The sequence below is a fragment of the Miniopterus schreibersii genome (genome assembly GCF_964146895.1).
Source record: "Miniopterus schreibersii genome assembly, chromosome: 2".
Classification (NCBI taxonomy): domain Eukaryota; kingdom Metazoa; phylum Chordata; class Mammalia; order Chiroptera; family Miniopteridae; genus Miniopterus; species Miniopterus schreibersii.
Genome location: NC_138102.1, coordinates 139,959,450 through 139,973,067, shown reverse-complemented (window position 1 = coordinate 139,973,067; position 13,618 = coordinate 139,959,450).

The window sequence follows — 13,618 nt, the reverse complement described above, 5'->3', positions numbered from 1 at the left end:
ATGATTTTAGTTGGAATTCCTTAGAATTAATCCAAAGCTTTATGCAGTTTCTCAGAATAAAGTCAAAATTCTTAGAGGCAGCTTTGTCAGTCCCCTTGTCTTTGAACATATCTGGAGCTTTTTCTCTTTTGAAACTAAAATGGAAAAACAATCCTTAATCTTCATTGATCTTCGTATACTGATGGCATCTTCAGAATACCCGTCATTCCTTATCTCAGGTCCATATTCTATAATAACTTTTGTTTTAAAAATTATGAGAAGCCCTAGCTGGTTTTTCTCAGTGGTTAGAGCATCAGCCCATGCACTGAAGGGTCTCGGGTTCGATTCCAGTCAAGGGCATGTACCTGGGTTGCAGGCTCAATCCCCAGCCCCACTCTGGACATGTGTGGGAGGCAACCAATAGATGCGTCTCTCTCACATCGACGTTTCTCCTCCCCCCCCTTCCACTCTCTGAAAAAGCAATGGAAAAAAATATCTTTGGGTGAGGATTACAAAAAAAATAATGAAGAGATTGCCCTGCCTGGTGTGGATCAACGGTTAACGTGTTGGCCCACGCACACCGAAGAGTCCTGGGTTCGATTCCTGGTAAAGGGCACGTACCTGGGTTGCAGGTTTGATTCCCTCCTCGGTTGGGGTGCTTGTGGGAGGCAACCAATCAATGTGTCTCTCTCACATCAATGTTTTTCTCTCTCTCTTTCCCTCCTTTCCTCTCTTCTACTCTCTAAAAAAATCAAAGGAAAAAATATCTTCGGTGAGGATTAACAACAACAAAAAATAATGAGGAGATAAAAAAATAGAAACACTAAGCGGTCTGTACTGATGCCTGATGTCCATTGACCTTTGTTTCCATGGATGATTAATAAACACTAAGAATGCTCTAGGTGTATGAGCTCAGAGCTGGTCACAGACATGGGTCACAGTGGAGAACACGAATGCCCATTTTGATATGCTACTAAGTCAAGTCTCTGGTCATCAACAAAGACTAAACCAGAATGATCAACCTGATGTAGCTGAAGTCCCTTCCCCAGCATCACCATGGATTTTTAGCTGTGGAACGGCATCTTGTTTCAGAGTGACTGATAGCTGACATTTTTCTGGTACTGGCTTCTTCTGGGTTAAGGGTAAGGAGGAGCGTGCCATTCTTTGGCAGACATTTCCAGCTTGCTCCTGATTGGCAGCCAAGTCTGGGGAGCAAATGTCCAAGTGAATTAGGAAACTTAAAAGATGTTTTGTTAAACCATCCTCATTAAACTGGCACCGTCTGCTTTCCTACTCTCTCCTTTGTTCCAGTTGGGGCTGTCCTTTGTGACAGATGTTTTCTAATGGTGTGTGGTGGCAGCATCTGGAAGCTTTGGGCGACGGCGGAGGTTTGGGAAGGCCAAATCTGGAGGTATTTAGGTTGTCAGGGAAATTGCAACCATTTTCCTGCCATTGGGCTCTCATCTTTAAAAATGCCCGCTCCCTTAGGTTGCAGGTTCAGTTCTCTGTCAGGCACATACGTAGGTTTCGGGCCCAATCCCTGGCCGGGATGCGTACGGGAGGCAACTGATCAATGTTTTTCTCACATTGATGTTTCTCTTTCCCTTCCTCTGTCTCTCAAAATCAATAAAAAACCAACAATATCCTCGGGTAAGGATTTAAAAGTCTGCTCCCCCCACCATTGTCCTTTGGTCAACAAGAATCAAGGTCTCATTTCCTTCTCTGACACTTCCTAACTTGCACTGAAGATTTTGTTTTTCCTTTCTTCTCAAGAATAAGGTAGTGAATAGAAAAGATTTGGAAAAACAGGTTGATGAAAAACAGCATGATGAAAGAAATCTCAGAAGGGTGACGTATTTGGCATCTAGAGATCTATTATCCTATATTTCCACTAGAAACCAAGCAAAAGGAGATGGGTTAAGGTTGTGGGAGTAGGAATTATAATTAGATGTAAAATCATATCTGGGAACTATTGGAATAGCTACCTGAATGCTTTGAGATCCTTCCTCGACATCTAGAAGGATAATGTAGAGACATTTTGATCCTGGATTGGATTAGGGTGTTAGCAGGACATGGTTAAGATGGAGCTTTCAGATTTAATGATCCCATGACTTCCAGCCCTGGTCCATCAATATCTGTTTGAGAGGAAAGGGAAGACATTGACAAGAGGTGACCTGGGCACAGGATAAGAACTGGCTCAAATTCTCCTTTAATAACCATGTCCTAGAATCTTTACTCTTTGTGGAATCAGGGTGCTGCAGTAGAAAGAATATGGGCTTTGAAGTCACAAAGAACCAAGTTCAAATTTCAACTCTTCTTTTTACTGGCTATATGATCTTGGGAAAGTTATTTAACCTCTCAATCTGTAAAGTGGAATTATAATACTTATTTCATTGGGTTGTTATGGAGGTTAAATGAAATAACATATGTGCATGACTTGCAGCTCAACAGATTCTGGCTCTTTCACCCCTCTCTTTACTCCTAATTCTTGCACATATACCTGGTACCCCTATTTGTCATATACTGGTTTTCTCTGCCTGCAGCCTCTGCATGTCTTTCCCAGTGCCTCTTAGAGTTCCAGCCTAGTACCCCGATTTATTAATTTGTGTTAGTCCCACAAAATGACAATAACAGTATATATTTTATTTATAACCAGACTAACATGAACCAAGGTTGTGGTTTCTTTCCAGGCATTTTTACTTGCTGACAATTTTGGTTGTAAATCAAAGACAAAGGAGTTCTGTCTTCCCACCCACTTCTCTGACCTAAAGTTCCTGATTTGGGGCTAGATAATTCTGGGTGGGATTTTGTTTCAACCAAAAGTGATGGCAAGCTTGTTTATAAAGGTCATTCAGGGTAGGAGAATCCATAACCTTTACTATTGGCACATTCTTATTTTCCTCCCAACTTTTTAGTTTGAAAAATATCAAACCTACAGAAAAGTTCTAAGAATAATATAATTAACACCCACCTATCTTTTACCAGATTTGACCAATTGTTAATATTTTACCAAATTTGCATTGCATGCTCTCTCTCATATATATGTATGTATGCATCTGTTTGTCTATTTATATGTATGTATGCATCTGTCTGTCTATTTATCTATCAATCTATCATCATCTATCTATCTATGATACAGTCCATATTCAAATTTTGCTAACTGTCCAGTAATATTTTTTATAGTAAAACATTTCTCCCTGATCCAGGTCCAATCTATGGTTACACATTGCATTTCATTGTCGTGTCTCTTTTTTCTCCTTCAATCTGGACAGTTCCTCAGCCTGTCATTCCTGACACTGACAGTTTTAAAGAATACAAGTGAGTTGTTTTGTAGAAAGTCAACTTTCTGTAGAGAGTTGCCTTGTAGATTGATTGTTTTCATCATATATTCAGGAATATTATATAAGAACATTTTTAAAAACAGTGAGTGCCATGTAGGCAGGGAACTTGTCCCTTTCTTCCCTGTTGTGTTGGTAGCAGTAAGCACAATGACTGGCATTTTAATTTGCTTAATATTTATTGAATGGCTGAATGAATGACCTAAAACTTTCACTGCCACTTAGGTTCATTATTTTTTTACTTGAGGATAGAAGGAAGAACAGCCTTCTCTTCTACCCTAATCCCATTTTTATTGTAAATGTTTGGAGGCTTACAAAAGGTAATCTAAGACCTCTGTAATGAGACCACTGAGAGGGGAAATGAGATAGGGGCTGAGATGTGGGGCAAAGTGTGGAGTCTGTTTACTGTGGGTTGGTTGGTACTGATCATACTGTGTTGAGATGAGAGGGTGAATAAGGTGCCCTCAAATGGAAAGAAAAACATCATGCCAAGCCTGAGAATACATGGCCTGCTCTTTTACTGAGAGAAATTAGTTATTTAGGTTTTACCATACTTTCCTTCCCTAGCCCCCATTTGAATCTTAAGAATGCCATAGTGAAAATTGATTTCTGTCCCTCCCCCTTTCCCAGAGGGGACAACCCCATAATTCTCTCCTTCTCTACCCCCCATCTCTGTTGCCCCCCACACCCACACATGAGTGTATATTTTCTAACATTTATAAACGGTGGCTGGGCAGCCATTCTCTCTAGATTATTTATTGTTGAGAAAAATCTATAACTCCTTGGACTTCTCATTTTGATGTAGAAGCTTTCATCCCTGTCGCCTGGGGGAAGTGAGGTTATGAGAGGTACTCTTTGCCTTTCAAAAATGTATTTTCAGGCTTCCCTTTGGGGCCCTTTCTCTCCCTAGCTCTGATCATCTCAGACATTTCTGACAATCCTTTCTAAGGCATCTGGGGCTTGGGACTGAATTCATCTATTTAATTCTGCAAGGCTTGTGAGTGCCCGATTCACATTGTTCCTGCTCCTTTCCTAAGAAGTCTCCCCTGTCTTTGCAGTCCTTAATTTCATCAGCTTCTGGCAAAATGCCCTTTACCTCCATGTTGGCTTTTGATTATCCACAATAATGGAGGGGATAATTTAAGATTGTGAGTGGTACCGTGATTACTTTTGTTTGATTTTTAAGTGATTGAATCCTGGCTAAAGATAATCCATAAAATGAACAACTTGATGAAAACAATTCATCATGTTCATCTCCCATGGAGGGCGTGTGGCATCTCTTCTTTGGTATCTAGAGAGGGAGGCAGATGGGAGAGTGAATGCCTCAGCTTGTTCAGCCCTCACTTTGTTGTCAGAAGTATCGGACATCTATTGAGAGCTCTGTAGAACTTGTCTCCATGCGTTGCTTTCAGACTCTGGAGGAGGCTTATCCTTAGTTTGTGAACCAAATACTTAGTTCAAAGAATGAGAAAATCAGTAGATCAGTAGCCAATATATGAAACTATCACTCTATCTAGGGTCCCATCATAGCCACAGTAAAAGCCAAGCGCCCTCACAGGGACCCTACGTGAATGATCTGGCTTCCTGCTTTCTCTCTGACTCCGCTTCCCCCTCGTGCACTCTGCGTTGGGCCCCCAAGTCTCCTTGTTGTTCCTCAAAAACGGCCAGGTACCCATTAGAATGGCTGTTATTAAAAATAACTAATGTTGATGACGGTGTGGAGAGATTGGAGCCCTTGTGCACTGCTGGTGGGAATGCAAAATGGTGCAGCCACTGTGGAAAATGGTATGGTGATGCCTCAAAAAAATTAAATATACGGTTACCATATGATCCGTCAACCCCACTTCTGGGTATATGTCCAAAAGAATTGAAAGCAAGGACTTACAAATGTATTTGTATGCCAGTTTTCAGAACAGCATTATTCACAACAGCCAAAAGGTAAAACAACCCATGTGTCAAGAGATGAATGGATAAACAAAATGTGGTTTATATATACAGTGGAATTCAGCCTTAAAAACGATGGGCGTTCTGATACATGCTGCAACATGGATGAACCTAGAAGACATTATGCTAAGTGAAAGAAGTCAGTCATCAAAGGACAGTATTGTACGATTCTACTTATATGAGGTACTTAGAATAGTCAATTCATAGAGGCGGAAAGTAGACCAGTGGTTACAGAAGGGGGGGTGAGGGGGGAATGAGAGTTTCTGTGTGACAGGTACAAGGTTTCAGTTGAGAAAAATGAAAAGTTTTAGAGATGGATGGTAGTGATGGTGGCACAGCAATGTGAATGTACTTGATACCACAGAACTGTAGACTTAAAAATGGCTAAAATGGTGGATTTTATGTTATGTATATTTTACCACAATAAAAAACTTCATTAAAAAATCTAATGAACAAAATAAACCAATGAACAAAATAGATCCAGAGACATAGAAGCATGGAACAGACTGAGGAATCTCAGAGGGAAGGCGGGGCTGGGGGAGTGGGTGGGAGAGACTAACCTAAAAACTTATATGCTTATATGCATAACCCTTGGACACAGACAACAATGTGGTGAAGGCCTGGGGGGAGGGGGTCAATGGGGGAAAAATGGGGACATTTGTAATACTTTCAACAATAAAGATAAATTTAAAAAAATTGCCAGAGTCTTTGTACTTACTCTTCTCAGAGATTTGTGTTATGGCTTGTTTCCTTCCGTTTCTGATTGTTGGTGACATGTCATCTTGTCAGTGAGGCCTTCTTGGACCACCCATTTTAAAATGGCAACTCCCGCCCACTGCACATCTTAACCTTTGCTTGCCTTACTTTTCTCCACAGTACTGATCACACTCCAACACAATATGTGTTCTTATTATTTATCATCTGCTTCCTCCTGCAGGAATGTAAGTAACCCCAGTGGAGGGATTTTTCTGTTTCTTCTTTGCTTTATCTGGAGCGTTGAATAGTTGGGGACCAGTAAACATTTGTTGAATGCATGACTGCTACTGAACACAGACTTCTAGAGAAGGCACACACAGAAAGAGAAAATGAGAGAATTCCATTTTTCTTTGGCTTTGTTAATCTACTTCTTCTAGATCTTGGATATATGATTTAGATCCAGTTTTCATGGTGACTTTTGCTCTATTTACTTTTTCTTATGTATTCTGAACTTATTCCAATTTGGAAGTGTTGGCATACTTCACACACCACACTTACTATTTAAAGCTCTCACCCTGAACTCAAAGCCTCTACTCTGTATTCCTGACTGTCCCCTACCAGAGCAGCAAGGGTGCTTGAGTTAGGACTTTGGAAACTCTGGGGAAGCTCAGATATCCAGAAATCTTTATACCTGTTTGTTTGGGAGACATTGGTTTGATTGGCTACAGAGTTTTCATTCTCTGGAAATTTTAAGGAGGATGAGAGAATTTACATAATTTGGGATCAGAAAAGGAGTTGGACTTGCATACAAAGAGACTGGTATAATTGCATTTAAAGTCCACTTCTCTGAAACTTTGAGACCTGAAAATAATTATTTAACAGCCTCATTTGCCTTCCTCTCTCAGGTCTTTAGCAAATGTTTAGCAGAGCAACTGTATTTGAAGCTACTCAGCAGGAGGCACTAGGCCAAACTTCCTGTTTGGCAGAATTGGTAACATCCGACCAAGGGAACCAGTGGCATTTAACTTCCTTGGAAAAATGTTTCGAAAAGGAAAGGTCCAGAGTGAGGGCAGTACCCTTCTTAGAGGCAGAGGAATGAACACAGTGACCTCTAGGAAGAAGGAGAGTAGGTGGGGTTGGCTGGGAAAGCAGGGCAGCCTGCAATTTAGTGGGTGGATTGTTGGATTTGACAGGAGTTCTTCTTGGCTACTTGGGATGGAACTTTTGTTTTGGAGTTTGGAATGAGCTCAGAGGTGGAGAGAAACACAGGGAGGGGGAGGAGGGAGGGAAGGAGGGAGCCAGGGCATTATGGAACTCATAGGAGCTGGCTTCAAGTTCCCTGGCCTCTCTAGGCATTTCTTTAAGCACCTCCCCTGCGCCAAGCACCTCCTTTGGGAGAGACTGTTTCCTAATTAAACTGAGATTTACAGACCCAGGGCTCTCATTAGGAAATGTTCTTAGGAAATGCTCTTGAAATAGGTGATTGTGCATGTTTTAGTCTCCTGTTTCCACCTCTGCCTGGCCCTTTCTTTCTTTCCAAACAAAAAATTTTTTTTTCTACTTCTAGGAATCTTAAGATACAGTAGTCAGTTGATACATGTATAGATTCATTTTCTCTGTTCTAAACTCCTCTTTTGATTGCTTGGTACAATGATGAGGAGATCCCTTTCCTGAGTAGTGAAGATTGGGAGTGGGAGTGAGGAATCAGAAGGGGGAGGTACGTGGATGCTGGCCCTGCTTTTCGGCTATAGAGGAATTTAAGGGACACACCCGGGATACCAGGAGACAGAAAGGGAAAATTAGTGCTCTACGTGCTGTTGGGATGGGAGGAAAGTTGGAGATGGGGATCAGTCAGGATGGTTTAGGAAAGGCTTCCTAGCAGTGGGGGCGAGATTGTAGACTACGGTTGAGAAGAGCTAGAGGGTCAGGACCAAGCAGAAGGGAGTGAGCAGGGCATCCCTGGCAGGGCATGTAACTTCCGCAGGCCAGAGGCTCATGGCATGAAAGGTAAGTGAGGGTGCAAGCCTGAGTTAGGAATGAGGCGATGGGAGTGAGGGTAGGGCCAGTAGAATTAGGGAGGGACTCTGATGGCTGGGTAGAAGAGTCTGGAACGATTGTAAACTATTGGAATAATGGCAGATTATTGCATAGGGAAAGGGTGTTTCTGCATGTTGCCGTTAAGGAAGCTGTTCCTCTTTATTACTATAGGCTGGATTGCAGGGAGGCTTTCTCAGGATTCCCAGTCATGTATTTGCTTTTTCTTCTGTTTGGCTGTTTATTTGTTTGGTCTATTTGCTTTTGTTTGAGTCATAAAAATATGATTATTGAGTTCCCCTGTTCTGTTCTTTGAGTCGATTCCCTTGATTCTCCATGCACTGTCCGTAGGCCTACTTCCTCTCATCTTCAGCTAAAGCGGGAGGGGCCCGAGGGCCACCCTGTGTAAAAGGTTGAGGGAAACAGAATTTATATCAAAAGCTTTACCCATCTCCCACCCTGCCATTCAGACCGTCCATGGGTGGACGTCAGAGGAGTGAATGACTTTTTCTTGTCTTTGAGGTGAGCAACCTCAAAGGAGTCTGTGATTCAAAAGATGTTAAGAAACACTGTACTGCTCTTTGTTGAGAGGTGGGTGGCCAACGACAGTTTCCCAGGCAGAGAAATGGGGTACGAAGCATACTTCATGCCGGCTACAGGAGCCTCCAAAGACAGCTGAAGAAGATGAGGGAGGAAGCGGAATCGGGAAAGGGACACGGGTTCGGAGGGAAGTAGCGGGAGGGGGTGCTCCGTCTTCCCTTGCTGTCTCCCTTCGTTCTGGCTGGCACTCCTCTGTGCACTCCACATCCTGCCGGTTACAGGGTGCCAGTTCCTCTTCGGTTTAAATCTGCTGAGTGCCTGCCTTTCTTCAGGCTCCGTACCAGGTGCTCTCACGTTATCTTCTGCAATCCCTTTGTTGAACCTCTAGTGCGCAGAATTGTCAGTCACCTCCCTTAGTTGATGGCATGTCAGCTTCATGTGAGACCCCTTTTCAAGTCGCTTAATTTTTCCCTTTCATCCCCCTATTCTTATTTCTCTTCCTGTTCTATGTACACCTGTGTTAGTGTATATAATAAATGCTCTTCCAGTCCGTGCTCTATATGTTTACTTAGGTATATTTGTCCATTCAACACATAGTCAGTGCTGTCGTGTGTCAGGTGCAGTTGCAGGTGCTTGAAGTACAGAAAGGAACAAAACAGTAAAAAATTCCTCCCTTCATGGAGCTAACGTTCTAAATTTTATTTTACTATTTTATTTTTATTTACTAAATAAATTAGTAAAACATATAATAACTCAAGTGGTGATGAGTGCTATCAAAAAAAAAAAAAAGTAGGGCAGGGGGATAAGGTGTGCTATGGGTGGTTAGGAGACAATTGCAGTTTTATGTGGGGTGATTAAGGAAGGCATTACTACAGAAGTGCTATTTCACCACATGCAGTTAAGGGTGCAACCACATGAATACCTGGGATAGGATTTCCAGGTACAGGGGACAGTAAGTACAAAGGCCCTGAGGTAGGATTTTGCCTGGTATATTAGAGGCTAGAAAAAAATGAGTGAGAGAAGAGAGGAACAGAAGGCTAAGAGATAGCTGGGTCAGTGGCAAATACTGTAGGACTTTGTAGGCCATTGAAATACGTACAGACTTAGGCTTATACTCCGCATAAAAAGGAAAACCAGTGGGAGGTTTTGAGCAGAAGAATGGCATGACATTTTTAACAGGTATATGTGTATCTTTGACAAATATAGGATATTTGGGGGCTGTTTTTTATTATTTTTTATTTTTTAAAAAATATATCTTTATTGATTTCAGAGAGAGGAAGGGAGAGGAAGAGAGAGAGATAGAAACATCAATGATGAGGGAGTCATTGATCGAGCCCGCAACCCAGGCATGTGCCCTGACCGGGAATCGAACCCCGATCGCCTGGATCCTACGTCGATGCTCAACCGCTGAGTCACCCCAGCTGGGCGGGGGGAAGCGGGGGAGCCTGTTTTTTAAAAAAGTATGTTTTTATTGATTTTAGAGGGAGGGAAAAAAGGAGGGAGAGAGAGCAAGAGAGAGAGAGAGATGTGAGAGAGAAACATTCATCGGTTACCTCCCTTGTGTGCCCTGACCGGGAATCTAACTGGCAACCTTTTGGGGCATGGGACTCCGCTCAGCCAGCTGAGCCACACCCGCCAGGGCTGGGGCTGTTTTTTTAAATCCACATGAATGGCACTGGGCTATACACCTCATCTTGCTTTTACTTTTCCCACTTAACATTGTTTTTGAGACCTACCCATGCTGCTATGTATAAATGTACTTCATCATTTCTTACTGTTGTGCGCATATAGCACATTTTACTTACATATTCCTCTAGTAATAGATGCTTGGGTAGCCTCCAGCTTTTTACTACCACAGATCGGACTGTGATGGATGACCTCATATGGGCCTCCTTATGGACTCAGGAGGGAGTTTCCTTGGAGTGTGTGCCCAGCAGTGGGATTGCTGGGTTGGAGGGTGTGTAAATACTAATTCCACTCAGACTGTGTTTCAGAATGGTGTCTTCGGCTGCACTCTCACCAGCAGTGTGTGATAGTTTGTACTTTCTCATTTAATTCTCTCATTGATTCAGTAAGGTATTATTATTCCCATTTTATGGATAAGTAAACTTAGGTTTAGAGAGAGTCAGCAAATTATTCAAGTTTATATAGTCAAGTGGAAGGGCCAGGGCTCAAATCCAGAATGTTTGATATAATGTGCTTTGCTCTTACTACTTTACTATGCAGTACTTCCACTTCTGGAAATAAGATGCATCCATAGCCAAAGATGCTATTATTATTAATAATAATATTTATGCTGTCTTCCTTTTCTAATGATTTCCTTCCTTTAGGGATGACTGGATAGAAGACACAATTCCTGAGGCTCAAGGAGCCACTAAAGGAGAACTGTGGCCTCCCCCTCAATCTCTGCCCATTTTAGGAACTGGGATGTTGAATTAAGCTGTGCGCAGTCCCAGCACAGCCACAGGGAAGGAAGGCAGTATGGCCTAGTAGTTCACTTTGAGTTTGGTCCACTTCCTGGCTTCATCTCTTACTGTTTCTGTGATTTACACATTTCTAAACTCGTCTAAGCTTCAGTTTCCTAATATATAAAATAGAGATAATAATAAGACTTGTCTCTTAGGATTATTATGAGGACATACAGGTAAAATGCTTAACCTAGTGCACTTAGTAAATGTTCAGCTATTATTTATTGTTGTTATTATATTTGAGCTCTGCATTTTTCAATGCTTGGTCTAACTCAGCAAGCCTAGTGTTTAGCACCAGCATGTATGAGAATGCCTAATTAGAGTCCTTAGCACTTCGAGGCAAATTATATGGAATAAAACTGTTTTCATTTTCTCAAGAGGACTAGCTAACAGGCTTGAGTTTTACTAGATGATTGTGGCTAGACATTTATAAAGACTAATTGATTTTCAAAGTTTGGGGACTTTGGATCAGATTTTAATATTAAGTGTTAGGTAGATTACATTAAGTACATATTGTTTGCTAGGTCCTGAGTTAAGTGCTTTACAAGCATTGTTTCACCTAACTCTCACAACAACCCTATGAGATATTTACTTTTACTCCCATTTGACAGTTGTGGAAACTAAAGCGCAGAGAGGTTAGATAATTTGCCCAGAGTCACCTGGCTGTGAGGCTGAGTTGAGATTTAAACCTAAGCTGTCTACCTGCAGAGCCTTTGCTCTTAACTACTAGACTGTGCTGCTTTCCTACACAGGAAGCTTTTAGAATCTCTTCTCCTTTAAATTTAGCACAATTCCTTGCTAGTTGAGATGATTTAGAGCAGTGATGAGAGGAAGGGGCTAGTTGGAAAAGAATCTCCAGAGGGTGAGGATTTGAAGTTTGCAAATGTTTGCCAGGTGTCTTCATTGCCTCCTTCTATCCCCTGAAGTGAGAACCTCTTGTCTAGGGCATGTCCTACCTACATTATAGGGCTGAGCATAATACCTTCAAAAAAGTGGGGATTGTCTAACTAGATATGAGTGGTTGGTTGCCTTGTCCCCCAAGGCAGCCTGATATTTCTAAAACAAGTATCCTCAAAGGAAAACAATTCTTTACCACCTACGTGTGGCTTATACATGCCGTGAATTATGTGTGGTCAAGGTTTTATCACAGTTGATTTTCCCTTCACACTTTTCATTTTGATTCCCTTCTACAGGAATGTAATACCATTTATATATTTACCTGAATCAGATTTATAAAGATTGCTTGGCTACAAAGTACGAATCTCAAAGTCAAGTAGATAGGAATGCTGGATTATGTGCTCTTTCAAGTTTCTCTTCTCTGTCTGTATATTTGTTCAACAAATATTTATTGAGCACCTAACTCACAGGCTAGTGGAGGAGACGCAGCTGAACTGGAACTTTGAGACATTATGATCAGTGGTGAATGGGGTGAGCACAGGTGTTATGAGAGAACATAGGAGGGCAGCGCAAGATTCAGGGAAGGCTTCCTGGGGAAGCAATGTCTGAGCTGGGAACTGAAAGGTAAGTAGGGGTTAGCTAAGTGAAGGGGGTCAAGAGGACATTAGAGGCAAGGGAACAGGGCGAGTCTAGAATTTAGTGGCTGGAGCATGAACTGGGAAAAGAATGAGGCTAGAGTAATAAACATTTGTCAGATCATGAATAAAGGATGCCCAGTGCTTAAGAAGTTTAGGTTTCGATGGTGGGGAACCATCGAAAGGTTTTAAGCCTGTTGGGGGAGGGGGACAACTCAATCATATTTACAATGTAGAAAGATTCCATGAGTTAAGAATTGACTCCCCTTACCTGTCTTGCTTGCTTGTGAGTAAATCATAACATTGGAACTGATGAGTGGCAAATAAGGGAACCTAGATGGATTAGTAGAGGAAGGCCTGATCCCAGAACCCGAGGGTCCCTTTTGATAATCTATAGAGAAGATTTTTCAATTTTGATCTGATCTTTCTGTCTTAAAAAGCCCTGACAACATTTCCTGAGTGGAAACCAAAAGCCTGAGTGGGGAGAAGAGTGTGGGCTGCCTGCCTTTGTTTTCTGCGCTCTCCCCTACTCATTTCCGGGGCATTGCTGTGAATTGTGCATCAGAAGGCTGCTCCCCTGGAGGAGGGGACATTTGAATAGCAGCAGGGGAGTAGGGGGGAAGGAGGAACCACACACCGGGCTTGTTCATTAAGAAAATATATTTGGCATAGTCAGACAATGGTTTGAGCGAGTTAAAAATAACTCCTCGTGAAAAATTAATAGGGAGTTATAAGTGAGTGTTTTAATACAAGCTCACAGAGCAGGGCAGATTCTCTAGGTGGCTGGTGGCTGACATCACGGATGGTGCAGGGTGTTTATAGAGCAGTGTGGCCAGAGGAGAGTCGTCTGTAGAAATGAGCTCACCTCTCCCGGAACCCTGGGGAGACAGGAGACAGAGGGAATTGTTTTGGTTGTGAGCTCCTGAGCCAGGTGACTTATTTCTTCTCTCCCTACCCATCACACTCTCCTAACTGTACATAAAAACTGTAGTGAATTTTGCCTAGTTGCTTTGGGTGAGGTTTATGGAATGTCAGAATTCATAAAAAGCCCTTTCCGGTTCTTCCTCCTTCTTAGTAAGGGGCCCTT